Source organism: Charadrius vociferus, unplaced genomic scaffold (genome assembly GCF_000708025.1).
Source record: "Charadrius vociferus isolate BGI_N301 unplaced genomic scaffold, ASM70802v2 scaffold306, whole genome shotgun sequence".
NCBI lineage: Eukaryota > Metazoa > Chordata > Aves > Charadriiformes > Charadriidae > Charadrius > Charadrius vociferus.
Genome location: NW_009648963.1, coordinates 4,948,426 through 4,963,366, shown reverse-complemented (window position 1 = coordinate 4,963,366; position 14,941 = coordinate 4,948,426).

Here is a 14,941-nt window from a genome sequence, read left to right as displayed (position 1 = left end):
GCAAGTGGCTGTGACTCACAAGGCTCTTGGGGCACCATTTAGCAGAGGTAAAAGATGCTGTTTTCATTTAGTCGCTATATAACTGCATTTCTGAGTCTCCGTTCACTTCACTCTTGCATATGCCCCTCTTCCTGCATTTCCTGGCCCTAATTTTCCCCTGCCTTGCACTTTCTGGAGGTTTTTACGTCCGTGCAAGTGGTGGTAAAACGCGGCCCTTTTGATGCAACAGCATTTAGCGTATATGCTGCATTTACTTGGCACGAGCATGGAAGGCCATAGCGGGGGCAAGGCAGCGGGGAATCGAGCCAGTTGTTACACCTCCCTCCAAAGGACTGGTAGGTCAAACATCCTTCTTGTCCGCAATACTCTGCCATTAACAGCTGTTAGTGAGTGTTAGCGCATCATATTTTTTTCCCCTGGAGGCTGAGCACATTATCTCTACAACACTCCAGCACCTTGCTGGGAACATGCCACAGTTCTGTTTTCGGAGTGTTTTCTTAATGCTAGTGACCTTGGTGGTGTGACCACAACACCTGCTTTACCTGATAAGATCATTAATTTTTTTTTTTCTCTGCGGCCTTTGTGTTGAGCGTAAGCAAATCTTCATTTGTACCTGGAAAACATTGCCCAAACATCAGCTTGCTGGAGCACTGACCTGTATCTCCCAGTATTTTTTAAGGCGTTAAATAGGCAATTAGAAGAAATCACTTCAATAAAAGCGGAATGAACACAAGCCCCTCGTTAGCTGCAATGGAGCAAGACGGTATCAGAATCAATGGCGCAGCTTTTCAGCTGTCACTCTGCTGCAGCAGCAGCTGTCTGTCAGTGGAGGTGACAGCGGGGAGCTGATCTATACTCTTCTCTGAGCTACAGAGATAAGCTGCACACGCACAATGAATGCGTTCCCAAAATAAACACGTTGGGAAGAGCAAGGGATTTTTTTTTTTAGTGATAAATCTTCTCGCCCTGCTAACCGTCCCTCCTTCCTCCTTTGTTAGTTTACCCGGTTGTTGTCACCCCCTGCCTTTTTTCTCACAGTGGCTGTGTGTTCTCTTTCGGCCTTTTTCGTTACGGGTTTGTATTTCTGCATGCTGCTGCTTTGTATTTCTGCGGCTGCGCCCACCTTCTGCATCCCACCCTCTGCTGCATCCCACCCTGGGTCGTGGTGGGGCCCATCCATGGAAGAGGCACAGGCGATGCTGCCTCCGGGACAGTGCCACGGCTGCAGCTGATGTCCATGAATTGCCGATCGGAATTGCTTGGAAAAGGTTTGAATGGGTCTGAAATCAGGCGTGGAGTAGAGGAGCTGTAACCCTGCAGCTCTCTGAAGGGTCCAGCCCTAATTCAAGCCTTACCCCAGTCCTTTGTGCAGGCAGGACTCCAGGAGCTTTATATTTGCTTTTTGCATATTTATCATGAATTTATTGAATGATAAGGTGGCTCCAGCTTCCCCCTCCCCACTCTTTGCTCCAGTTTTGTGGTTCCACCACAGCAGTGCTTATTTGCGTTTACAGGGCAGTCCTGAAGCTCTTCTCTCTCTTCCTCACCCCTACGTTGGATGTAGAGAAACAGATTTCCTTGGCAGAAACGCTGTGCTGTGGGACTTGCTTCGTGCTTCCCGTGCACAAATATATCCTGGTCGTAAGTCCTGCCTGACAGGGCTGTTCAGGCTGCTCTGCTCTCCAGTCCCGCTGGAGTTGAGGTTGCTCCTGTTTTTCTGCCTTACTCTACAGTAATGGGCATTTGTATTTAGCAGTCTGTGCGTCTTAGGTGACCTCATTTCCTCAGTAAAATACAGCAGTGTAAGCATTGTGTCATGAAAGTGCAGGGGATGGTGGTGGCTCAGAAGATCGATCATGTCACTGCTCCAGACTAAGAGCACATACGTCATGAGAGACTTGCTTCAAGGCCTTCCAAAAGGAACAGTAGAAACTGGCAGCTGGCATAAAAGAGGGAAAAACTGATCTCAGAGAAACTGTTACATGCGCAAACCCCCCCTAAATCTTTTAATTTAAAAAATCAATTTCATTCTTTATTTTACAATCTTGGTTGTACAACACTTGCGTGGGTTTTTTTTAGTTTTGCCTGAGGTCTAGAAAGCCTGAAATGGAAAGCATGGATTTCTCCATTATTCTGTGAGATGGAGCTAAGTAAGTATCCTTCCCATTTTATAGGTAAGAAAGTAAAGATTGAAGGGTCGCCTACCAGTGCCCATTGCCTTTCGTGTAGCCGTGCTGGTTGATGCTGGTCATGCCCTTTGGTTCCACCTCAGAGAGCCCAAAGTAGCAGGTCGAAGTCTGATGCCTGTCCCTGTCCTTGCGTCTCTCTAAGGTGCAGATTACTTCAACTCTTCCATTTTCAACTGTTTTCTGCTTAAACAAGGATAAATACTTTTTTACCTGAATGAGGTTTGCTATAGGATTCACAAGACCAAATACCACGTTATGGCATATAGGGGGGTAAAATCAGCAGCTCCCGTTTTCCAGGCTGGTGGCTTTGACTACCTGACGCCTTTGATAATTTCAAAGGGCCTAAGATAAAAGGAGCTTAGAAAATACAAAGACCTCTGATTTCCTTGCAGAGGTGCAGCGGAGGAGCAGGGAAGTGACACTGAGCCATCACTGTTTCTATCGCTCTCACTTCACTGAACGTGCACCACCAGAAAATGCCAGTTTTCAGGCCTGTCAACAGATATTTTTCTTAAGTATTTGAAGTACCCCAGCGATGAGAGTTACATAGCCACTTGCACACTGCCAATCCTACCTTTGAAGTCTATGGTTTTAGGAAAGTTTAATACAGATTGCTTAAAGTTAAGCCAATAACTTACCCACATGCAATGGAAGTCTGGTCACATTATAAAACTTTCTTTTTTTTTTTTTTTAAGCTGTTACTTGTAGCTTTCCAGAAAACAATGTGTCTTTAATAAGATTTTGACAGCAAAAATTCCAGCACTATCAGTTAGTCAGAAACATTAATTTTCTTTCTGGTTCTCTCTCAGAGTAGATCTTCTTCTTTTAATATTAACAGACAGAGAATGCAGAACAGCAGCAGCACACGCTGCATCTATACACAGAGATTTGGGTTGTTTTCCAATGAGTTTATAATTTCTGTCCAAACTTAGGGCATTGCTGAGCTCTGGTTTCAATTTTACTGCAAAGTCTCAACAATAAAGTAAATAGAAGGCATAAAAAAATACCTAAGATTAAAGGCAAAAATTAACCAGGCATTTCTGAGATATATTTAAAAAAAATCCTTAGAGTTTAATTTATCATAGAATCATAGAATGGCTTGGGTTGAATTTAAACTATTCTCTTAGTAAAAAATAGATGCCATAAATCACCTAAGCCACACTTAATTCATACCTACACAAAATTCCCCTTGTGATTTCACATTTTACGTGAATGCTTCCAGTACACAAACAGCTTTCCAAGATTTTTGTGAAATCCTGGTATTTTTAGTAGTTAATGGAGATAACAACAGCATTCAGAAATGCCAGACATCAGGGAATTAAGTAATATGCTCATGCGGTAGGCAGAGACATAAACTCTGCGTTTCAGACCGACTTGTGTTCGTGCGAGGGCTGGCGCATCAGTAGGTTATTGATCGCTACCAGGTGGCTGGGCCAAGCACCAGCGGGTCCCAGCAGGATTGTTGGCTCTTGCCTGTGCCCTTTGTTTAACCCATTGTTAAATGCGAGAAAGATAACCAAGGCACGAGATAAAAACAGTGCTGTTTGGGAACGTCTTTGAACAAATCCAATTAGATGTTAATAGAGCTTGCAGGAGCAGGGCCTGATCCTGCCGGCAAATGAACTTCAGGGGAAGCTGAGGCTCTCCCTGGCACTTGGCATCAGCCTGGGCAGTGACCGCAACTCCTGATGGACCTTAATCTCCACATAGGCTTTTCCCACCAATGTTTAACCTGTCTGAACTGCAGACCAGCCTGATTCCTCTGAGCAGAGGTTTCTAGCTAACAGGCTAGCAATAAAAGAAAAAAAAAAAAGGCAATTAAAAGAAGATGGGCACAGGGAACAGACAAATTAATGCATTTAAATCATAGGCTTACTAGGGCAGCGACTGTATTGCACCATGCCCAAGCTACATGTGCCATTGTAGAAACTCCTTCTTTGTTGGTAACCATTCAGTACCCCTTCCTATAACAAGGACAAGGGTTGACTAAAAGCCCCCAGAAGAACCCAGGAGGTCCTAGCTTATTTGTAAACAGCTCCTAAGAGCACCGATGCTATGATGGATGGCGCCTTACTTGAAATCTCCTTTCCCGAAAAGCACAAGACTGCCAATATTTGTAAGCTTTACTCACACAGGTCAGCAAATATAATAGGCAAATGTGCAGAGCAAAATACATTTTGATTGATTAGATGGGCTTTGGAGAGAAGGCACCGAGTTCTTTATTACAGATATTTATCTTGTAGTCTTTTCCACTCTGCTGCTTGTTAGTACATGTGGAGTTTTTTGCATGTATTTTTAAGTACTAATAAGTGTGAGAGACATGGGAAAGGCTTTTCAGTGGATTTTCTCTTATTTTAATTGAAATGAGGTCAGATATAATGCTGGCCTAATCATATCTTGTTAAGCTTAAACATATATATTTTCCAAGTACTTAGGGCATTATGGAGCATCAACCTAAAATAAGTCACAAGAAGTGCAACTAAGAATCACATCTTTATACATATTTTAAGTGTCTGTTATAAAAACAAACATCATAGTAGCAATGGCTTTTCTCTTTTATCTGCATAAGCGTACTTGGGAATATGACAGCATTTTCCTATCTGAAATGGTTGCCAATAGGTGGTGCTAACTATTTCCAAATTCAATGCAAGGTTCTTCCCGCTTGTTCCTCAAGCAAGTTCTCCTGCTTGCCTCATCTTCCTGGCAGATCTTCCTCAAAGCCTATTCTTCATAAATGTGCAATTCCCAACAGATTAATCTCATCTTTTCATATTCCTTCTTTGCTGCTATGACCTTTAGTTGCTCTTGCATGCTGGTCTTTGGTTTTTCCCCATGCTCCTGTTGGTTGCAGCCAACTGTCAAGCAGGAACTTCTGGGAACATGATTCCCACACCCAGAGCTTTGGCTGCCCTCCCAAAGAGCTTACCTTTGTCTTTGTTCAAAGTTCTTCGATCTTCACTGTATTTTTCCATTCTTTATGGAAATGGCTCTTAACATAGCTCCGAAACAAATAAATCATTTTCACTCAAACTCATCTTCAATACAACTTTTTAAAACTTCTGCTTTTGAAAGGAAAAAGGGAAAATGTAAAGAAAGGAAAAGGTCATATAAATATAAAGCGAAGTCAGTCGGATGGTGTAGAATAACTAGTGACTTCAGTCTTTTATCTTAAGCAAGGATATTCTTTAAGCCCATTGATTCAGAATTCAAACTGATAGGTGTTTTCCGTTTTCGGTGACTGTCTGGTTCAGAGCAATATCCCGTTGCTCCGGCTAGCAGATATTGTAATGCTAATTCTCCTGGTGCAAGCGACGGTGTTAGAGTTGCATCGATGAGGGGAAACCAAGCTCATCGCTATTCAGCTGTTGGCATTGCTGATTACATGGTCCTGAGCCCTCTGCAGGAGCCAAGAAATGCCAGTGACTGCTGGGCCAGAGAGGGACGGCAAGAGCCAAGCCTGCACACTGGAGATCGACATGCCTCCTTTTGTAGCTGTGATACTCAGCATACATATTTGCCTTTGTCGTGGCTTTGCTAAGCCTCTTTTTTCTGCTGCTGTCTATAAACAGCAAGAGATGCAACACTGAGGATATGTTAACCGGGGTACTTTGGGGTTGTGTCTACCAGCCTGGGTCTGGAGTGGGGCATACCCTATAAGTGGCGGAAAACTCTCATCTTCAGTGCTCCTACAGTCCAGCATGGCAAGTCCACGTCCCTCAGCTCCCTCTTGATTTCTGTTAGAGGGTATATCTAGGCCAGAACATTTTTGGTAAGAGACTGCCTCCCCAGAGGCTGGTTTCCTAACAAAAACCAGACATAGGTACCTCAAACATGATGCTGCGCTGCCTAACCCCTTTGATGGCATCCACAGCCCCCACAGTGTTTCTAAAGAAGCAGCCTTTCTCTTGACCTTTTGACCTAAAAAGTATAGACACTCTGAGCCCTAGGACATCTCTGAAGGACCAGAGGGCCTCACTCAGAGGTGCGGGCAGCCATGGGAACTCCACAGTTGGGCCTCAGCCGGGTTACCCACACCACTCCCTTGAAGAGTGGTGGCATCCTCGGAGCACTGCCCCTTCCTTCCTGGGTCTATGTGTTCCTTCTCTCAGATTAATGAATGTTGAGGGGATTTTTTCCCCTCCTAGGCACACCTGGAAGGATGAAGTATGTCCTTCCTTCTCCTCTGGAGGAGACTCTAAGCCTCAGGCTAAGACTCTTCCCTCTATGCTTAGAGAATCCCCTGGGGCAAGACTAAGAACAGATTTGTCATTTCCTTGATGAATGGTGATAAGAAATCTGTTGATGGAAGGTGGAAAATGGTGGTTATAATGATATTTTAAAAGTGGTGGCTGGAACTGCATTTCATGAAGGCCTTGATCCTAGGGTATGTTAAGGTGCTCTAAGAAAACACAGCTGATGGGGACAGAGGCAAAGAAATGTCCCATTTCTGCATCGTCTTTGAATTTAGGTATGGTTGATCTGGAGCCCCAAGTGTTGGGCAGTTCTGGGCATGGACACCTTTTGAATTTGGGACCCACAAGAGCTAGGTGTTGTTGCCAAGCTGATCAAGAGGTGGCCACCTCACTACTGAAAACTATGTTCTGTAGGTGATGTGCAAATTCCCAAGCTGTGCGGCCTGCATGACTTCGGACGTAATCATTCTTCTCTGAAAGGTCAAGGCATGAGAAGGGATGCCTCAATCATTTAATCTTGCACCTCTACACCAGGTTTTCTTCCCCTCGAACCCCCCCCCACCTCAGCCTACCCCGAGTTAGCGGTTGTTACTGATCCATCCTCCTCCCTGGGGGAGGGAAGAGTCTTGTGCCCTTCCCCATGTGGCTTTCAAGGTCCATCTGATACTTTGCTGAGGTTTCAAGTGTTCTGCACCTAGACCTTGTACAGAGAGCTATTAGCTTACTTTTCCAGCCTGTCTTTTTTTCTTTAACTGAAATGTACAACTCCTAAACTGCAGCTTCTATAACGCCTGTGTATTGCTCTAGATAAGATCTTGCTGACCCTGTAAGAGACTTCACAATAAAAGAAATCATTTTGTTGCATCAGTATGATTTATGTGTATTGAAATGTAGACAAAGATCCTAGCAAGGGAAATAGAAATCTGATATGAGGAAAAGAGAAGCCGTTTGGGTACACAAATTGGAAACATTGACGTCCTTGTTACAGCTCTGGAGAAACCGGATCAGGTTAACCATATGATCCAAAACATAATGGAGCGTCCGCATTAATTTTAAAGACCCCAGTAAATCACGAAGTGTCTTGAAGGGTGAAACAGATGTCCTGAGCTTGAATATTCATCTTTGTCTCAAATAGGTGTTATACGAATCTAGCTGTGTTATAGACATTGGTGAAGCAACCATCTTTCACTTGGTACCAGCACCAGACACAGGAGGAGACATATGTAAATTCACTGAAGAAACAGAATCATCCAGGAAGAGGACTTTTCTGGTCCTTCACTACACATGCAAGGGAAGAGAAAAACACAGAACTGAGCAGAAAGTCAGACGCTAAATAAGCGTGACCCTAAGAAAAAGCCCAGAGAGGCAGGTTTGGAAATAGACTGTCTGGAAGAGCCTTGGTAGAAGCACAGAAACTGTCTTTGTTTACTTAATCCCTCCAATGCCCAAAGGAACAGGGTGCAGAAGTTTTGCAAGAAACAGCATTGCATCAATTTCTCCTAAGCGGAGTAACTTGCAAGGCCTCCACATTTTTGGCCAAGAAAGAGTCTTGGATTTGCTGGTTTGCAGCTGCTTTAGGATCAGGTTTTAAAACATTTTATAACTGCATCTTTTTTCCCCTAGTTTATTCCAGGCTTCTCTAGGGCTGGTACTCCTCTGCCAGGCAGGAACATATTTGAAGCTTTGCAGGTTGCTGTCCTGTTGAGCAAGAAACCTGTGCTGCAGGAATACATTTTTTAAAAATCTTTGCTTTACCTGCACACATGGTGTATGTAGATACAGACAGAAAACAGATTCAAGAAAATACTTCAGCGAAGAATGTGCAACCAACAGCACCTTGTGGCTCCTCCTGCACAGCCTCCCGTGCGGCCCGAGCCTTCTTTTTGCTGTTTGTAAATCACTGGCTTGTGCTGACTGCTACGTGTTTAGTTGCTTATTTAATCTTGACAGGGATTGAAGAGAACGAAGGTTAAAATAGAGATGCGCAAAAGATTACTTAGTACCATTAAATTTAATGTCTTTTCTACTAATAGATAAGACAATTTCTGTCTAAAATATTTTTGACTCAGTGTAGGCTATGACACCAAAAAAAAAAGACATTTTTATGTCTTTCTGCTGTTTCCCAGTTCAGATGCTTTCTTTTATTCACTCTCTTATTTCTTTAATTCATATTAAATGGTTCCAGCATTGTCTTTTGTTTTTCCTGTTTCTCAATGTTCCTACTAAAAAATCCAGCAATAAAAGAGCACTAAAAGGTAAATTCACACTTTAGCTGGGATTTTATCGCTTATTTTTCATGCATTCCGAAATCCCCACCTCCAAAATCCACAAATAGAAAATCATTATTTAAGCCAGGGGATCATAACAGCAGATACAGCTGATGGTGTCACCCAACCTTTACTCACATCATTAGCCAAATGGGAATAATACTTGGAATCAGCTGAATGGGTGTTTATTTTCTGAGTTTCCGGCAAAAATCATTATATATTTATTACTTTACTGTGGAATGACTAAACAGCTGTATTTTTGCTCCAGTCCATAAGTGTTATTGCATAGGCTTAATGCTACTCATAAGACTATATGAGCCACACACACAAGGAGGGTCGAGCACAGGTAACAAAATCAGAGTCTTAAACCGTCACTCTTAGACTTAATCAACCACCTACATTTTAAAACCAGTTCCCTATTCCTACCTATTCACTCAAAGGCAGAGGGCAGGCTGCTCCGTCAGCCGGGTGACAGAGGCAGCGGCACGGGTGCTGTGCTCGGTGGCCCTGGCACCCACGGGGAGGGGATGGGTGGGCAAGGCCCAGCGCCACCACCAGACATGGGCGGGTGATGGGGCTTGGCCTGACCTGCTTCTCCCTCTGCCGCTGTTTGGCACGAGCGGGATGCAAATGTTTCGTCCTTTGAAAGGCTGTCAAAGTCCTTTCCTTGCTTCCCTTAAGCAAGGCTGAAGCATTTTGGCCAAATTGCCTGGAGCACCCTTAGCCAGGGCAGGTGTGGTGCCTGTGGTGGGGAAGGGGGCTTTTCCCCAGGGATGGAGGTGGGCATCGCACTGGAAGGCTGCAAGGCTTCACCTGCCTGATGTGAACACACGAAGGAAGATGTGGTCAGCTGCTTTTCTGACCATCAAGCCTCTGTCTTGCACTTAACGGACTTCAGCTAATCAATCCAGAGCTCCCAAGGAGTTAAATGCAGACATAATTCTTTCTCCCATAGCGGGCTGGGGATCTGCAGGCAGGGTTCAACCGCGATGCTAAAATCCCATTCAAGCAGAAATGTCACGTTATTTACTTACTGAAACAATGCTCTTATTACAAAGACATGTTAGGAGTGAAAATATGACAGCGTCTATTTTAGGTTGTCATTGATCTTTAATTTGCTGTGACCTGAAGGTTTTCTATGTAGTCAGTGCTTTTTGGCCAAAATATATGACTGCAGGGAAATGAGTAAATGAGTGCCAGAGATGTTCTTTTTTTCCTATGAAAAGACTGAAATTGCTTTGTGTAAATGTGTGGAAAATGCTGATATTTTGTTTCTATAAATACTTCGCCTCCTGCGTGCTGTATTTCATTTGTGCTGTTTCCTAGGAGTATTTGGCTTCTTATCACTTTTACGCAGGGTGCTGAATACAAATGAGCTACAGTTTACCCAGCAACCGGGCTGTGGAGCATTTGTGACTGTTGTGCATTTCCTGAGCAAGAGTAACTACTGAATGAAGCAGATTACCCTGTAGCCTTGCAAAACACTGAGGATTATAAAACATGCATTTAGTGGGTAAATACACAGAGGAAAATGCACAGACGCCCTCTGTATCTATATATATGGACGTGTGTGTATATGAATATATCTGGGTGATGTAAAAAAAAAAAACCCAACCTGAAATAATCCATCCTTTTTAACGAGAATTTAAATGGTGATGTAGCAAAAAAAAAAAAAAAAAAAAAAAAAATCAAAGTTGCATATCTTGTTCTCAGTGACACCACCTACAACCAGGCTCCTTGTTTATGGAGTCTATAAATAAGGCTCCATTACCACAGACTCGTGTGATCATGGGATGATTCAGGTTGGAGGAAACCTCAGTAGGTCGCTACTCCAACCTCTGCTCAGAGCAGGGCCAGCTCTGAGATCAGACCAGGTTTCTTAGGACTTGATACAGTTGTTCCTTGAAACCCCCAGGGATGGAGACTGCACAGCCTCTCAGGGCAGCTGCGCCACTGTCTGATTGTCCTCCTGGGGAAAACCTTTTTATATCTAGTCTGAACCTCTCTTATTTCATCATCTGTTGTCTCTCATTCTCCTACCATGCATCTCATTCATCACCTGCCTCCTCAATGACCTCCCTGTAGATGCTGGGAGGCTGCTGTCAGGTGCCTCCAAAGCCATCTCTTCTCCAGACTGGACAAGTCCAGTGTCCGGTTTCCGCAGCCTGTCCTCACAGGGATGTGCTCCAGATCCCGGCCAGCCTGGGGGCCCTCTGCTGAACACACCCCATCTCGTCATCCTCTTTCTTTTATTTGAGAGGGGCAAACCTGGACACAGGACTGCAGATGTGGTCTCACTGCTGAGTAAAGCGGTGTAGTCACTCCCTTGACCTCCTGGCCATGCTCTTGTTACTACAGCCCTGGTTGCTCGTGGCCACCTTTGCTGCCAGGGTGCACTGCTGCCTCATGCCCAGCTTGCATCCACTGACATCCCCAGATCCATCTAAGCAGAGCTGCTCCCCAGCCAGTTGGGCCACAGTTCTGTAGTTTCTGGGGTCTCTTCTTTCCCAAGTGCAGGATGTGGCATTCATCCTTGCTGAATTTCAGGAGATTTTTTTTGGGCCCATTCCTCCAGCCTGTGCAGGTCCCTCTGGATGGCAGACCTGCCCTCCCACGTATTGAATGGCCCCACCTGTTTGGTGTCATCTATAAACTTGATGAGAGTGCACTCAGTGTCATTGATAAAGCTGTTAAACCGGTGTCCTGGTTTCAGCTGGGACAAAGTTAATTTTCTTTCTAGTGGTTGCTCTGTTTCAGGTTTGGTACGAAAGAAATGTCAATAATGCATATTGCTTTAGTTGATGCCAGGCGATGTTTATAATTTTTCAAGGACTTTTTTCAGTTTCCCATAGAAGCTGAGAAGGAGCATAGACAGAATGATGGAATGGCCTATGGAATATTCTGTACCATAGACACCATGCTCAGTGTATAAATGGGGTTGGCTGGGGGGCGGCAACTTTTGATCGCTGCTCGGGAGGGTACCAATTCACTGGGTGGTGAGAGTGACTTGTGGCATTATGATTATTATTTTTATTTCCCTTTTCTGTTATTGTTCTATTAAACTGCATTTATCCCAAACCATGAGTTTTTTCCTTTCCCTTTCCCCTCCTTTTCTCCCTCTTCTCCCTACCCTTCTTGGGCAGGGGGAGTTGGGGGTGACCGAGCAGTTGTGTGGTCCCAGCTGCTGGCTGGGGTTAAACCATGACAACTGGACAGCTCCCAGGACATATGCCTGCTGTACTCCACTTGTTACTGGCCCCCAGATAGAGGGTGGTCCATTTGCTGCTACCCTCTGGGCCCAACCATCCAAGCAGTTCTTACACACCAGTTGTCCACCCATCCAGACCATAATGTCCTCACTTGGATGCAAGAATATTGCAGGAGACAGTGTCGAAAGCCTTGCTAAAGTTGATGTAAATATCATCCATTGAAGAAAAGTGTTCCTGGAGGACTAGCTCTGTGATTTTCCCAGGGACCAAAGTTAGGCTGACTGGCTTGTGTTCCTCAGGCTATGCTTTTGGCCTTTTCTGAACACAGGTGCAAGATTTGCCTTCCTCCTGTTGCTGAGGACCTCTCCTGCTCCCCAAGACCCTTCAAAGGTGACAGAGTGTCCTTACAAGGGCAGCAGCCAGTTCTGTGACCAGCCTTGGATGCAGCCCATCAGGTCCCATGGACACCTATGGGCCGAGTTCTCTTGAGATCCTCATCCACTGCTGGTCATCTCCTCCTCCTCCCACTCTGCCTCTCAGGGCTGAGACCTGCCATGATGGTGTCAGCTGGCAAGTGCCAGGGCTGGTCTGGATATGGTTTGTGGGAGCAAGGGGAGGAGTAGGCAGGTTGAGGTAACTCCTGGTGCGTTTCGTGAGTGGGGTGAACCAAGAGGGCATGCTCCCTTTGCTGGCAAGGGAATAGGGAACAAGAGGAAAAATTCAAATTTTGTCAAGAATACTTTGGGTAAAAAACATGGACAGCTTTTAAAAGACTTTTGGAACAATGGCAGGAAGCTTCCCCTGGGTTGGGTAACTACCCATGGGCAGAGGAGGGGTGGATAAAGTGCACTTGGACCTACACACCTGAAGTCATCGTCCACGTCAGTTTTAGCTTTTGCTCACTCACAGCCTGAGCAAGGACTTTGTGTTGCCTTCAGAGGGGAATGGCAGTGTAAGCACAGAGGTCCTCAGCCCTTCCCGTGCGTGTGCCACTGCTTTAATTGCCAAAATACATACATGGATATGCCTGATCCTGTTAGGTGGGAGTGCTTGTATAGTCTCAAATCAATTTAAATTAGTCTAGTTCAACTGCTTGACAAATGTAATACAGGTGGACTTGGCAATTTTATCCTTTGTTTAAAATAAACTGTATTCTGTGATATAGTTTGCCAAGTTAGGCAAAATGATGTTACGATTATTGGAAGCTAGTCTCCATATCATGATTTCCGCCTGCTTAATACTTGCAATTTTAAACCTGCCTTCTTTGCTATTGTGCATTGGGATAAGCTTTTCAGTGCGCTGGATTAGGTTGTATGTTGTAGTAAAATATAAATCTATTTTGTAAATATAAAACATATTTGCACATAGTGTAACATCATTAAAGACAGAATATACTTAGTGAAAATACCACGTACACCCTGTAGCACGGTGGTTACCACACATGATTTTCATGGGACTGGGATAAGAAAAAATGAAAGGAGGGACTCTCCCACGGAAATGAGTATAAACAGCAAAGCCTTCCTCCTCCCACAGCCTCCCTGTCTGTTTATGTGGGTTATCTGAAATTATAGGTTATCTAAGGCTTTATTTCCAAGTGCCTATGCTTTTGAGGGACAGAAGGTTATCTGAGCTTTGGCCATATGAGGAAAAAAAGACAGTAATTATGTTTCATTGATTTCATAGGACATAAGCCACCCACGAGTGGACCACTTTTTCTGTAGCCTATGCTATAGGTATTCTGTCCTTAAGAATTAAAAGGATGAATTTTATTTTCATTTACAAGTCTAATTTAGAAATATTTTTTTCCGAGTTTAGGGTAGAAAGAGAAAAAGGTTAGGTGGTCAAATAGCACACCAAATTTCACATAGTGAAATAGTGAAATGCAACCATTGTGCAAATATGAAAATTTCTTTTTCTTGTAGAATTCTCATCCTGTCTATGGGGTTTTTCTTTTGCCTGGTGTCCTAAACAAATCAAATTTCTGTTATTGCACTGTTTGCATTTGGGTCTGTTTGCCAGGACCCTTTGATAACTTTGAGCTCATTCTGTTTGAGCCAGTTTGGAGAGAAGGACGGAGGATGCAGAGACATCCTGAGTTCCCACTGACAGCCGGTGGGAAGAAGACACAGGGGGCAGGCAAGGAGTGCTAGGCTGCTTCCCGTTATGCTCACCCTTCACAGTACCCAGCGCTCGGCGGCAGCTGGGTTCCACACACCCAGAGCACCATGCCAGCTGGAGGGACTTCCAATTTCTTGCCCACCTGGTGGGCACAGTGATAGGACACCGGGTTGTTAGGAAGGAGGGCAACCGTTGCACGAGGACGCTGAAATTGGGGTAGTGGAGAAGCACAGATCCCGGGTGGGTGAGGATGCTGCAGGGAGGGGTGGGATGTGGATATGCAGCCTTAGGTCAGACTCCATTCATTTTGCTCTTCAAGGAGATACTCACAGCTCCTTTGGTGTGTTAGGCAAGTTCTTCACAAGTGAAGAAAGGCATGTGGATTGTTATGTCTATTAAGTTTTTATTCCATAAATGGGTACTAATATACTACTAATACCTTTTCTCAAGACTTATTGCGTCCAGTTCTGGAGCCCCCAACATAAGAAGGACATGGAACTGTTGGAGCGGGTCCAGAGGAGGGCCACAAAGATGATCAGAGGGATAGAGCACCTCTCCTATGAGGAAAGGCTGAGAGAGTTGGGGTTGTTCAGCCTAGAGAAGAGAAGGCTCCAGGGACACCTTATTGCAGCCTTTCAGTACCTAAAGGGGTCCTACAGGAGAGCTGGGGAAGGACTTTTTACAAGGGCATGTAGTGATAGGATGAGGGGCAATGGCTTTAAACTGGAAGAAGGTAGATTTAGATCAAATATTAGGAAGAAATTTTTCACTTTAAGGGTCATGAGGTGCTGGAACAGGCTGCCCAGGGAAGTTGTGGATGCCCCATCCCTTGAGGTGTTCAAGGTCAGGCTGGATGGGGCTTTGAGCAACCTGGTCTAGTGGGAGGTGTCCCTGCCCATGGCAGAGGGGGTTGGAAATCGATGATCTTCAAGGTCTTTTCCAACCTAAACCATTCTATGATTACA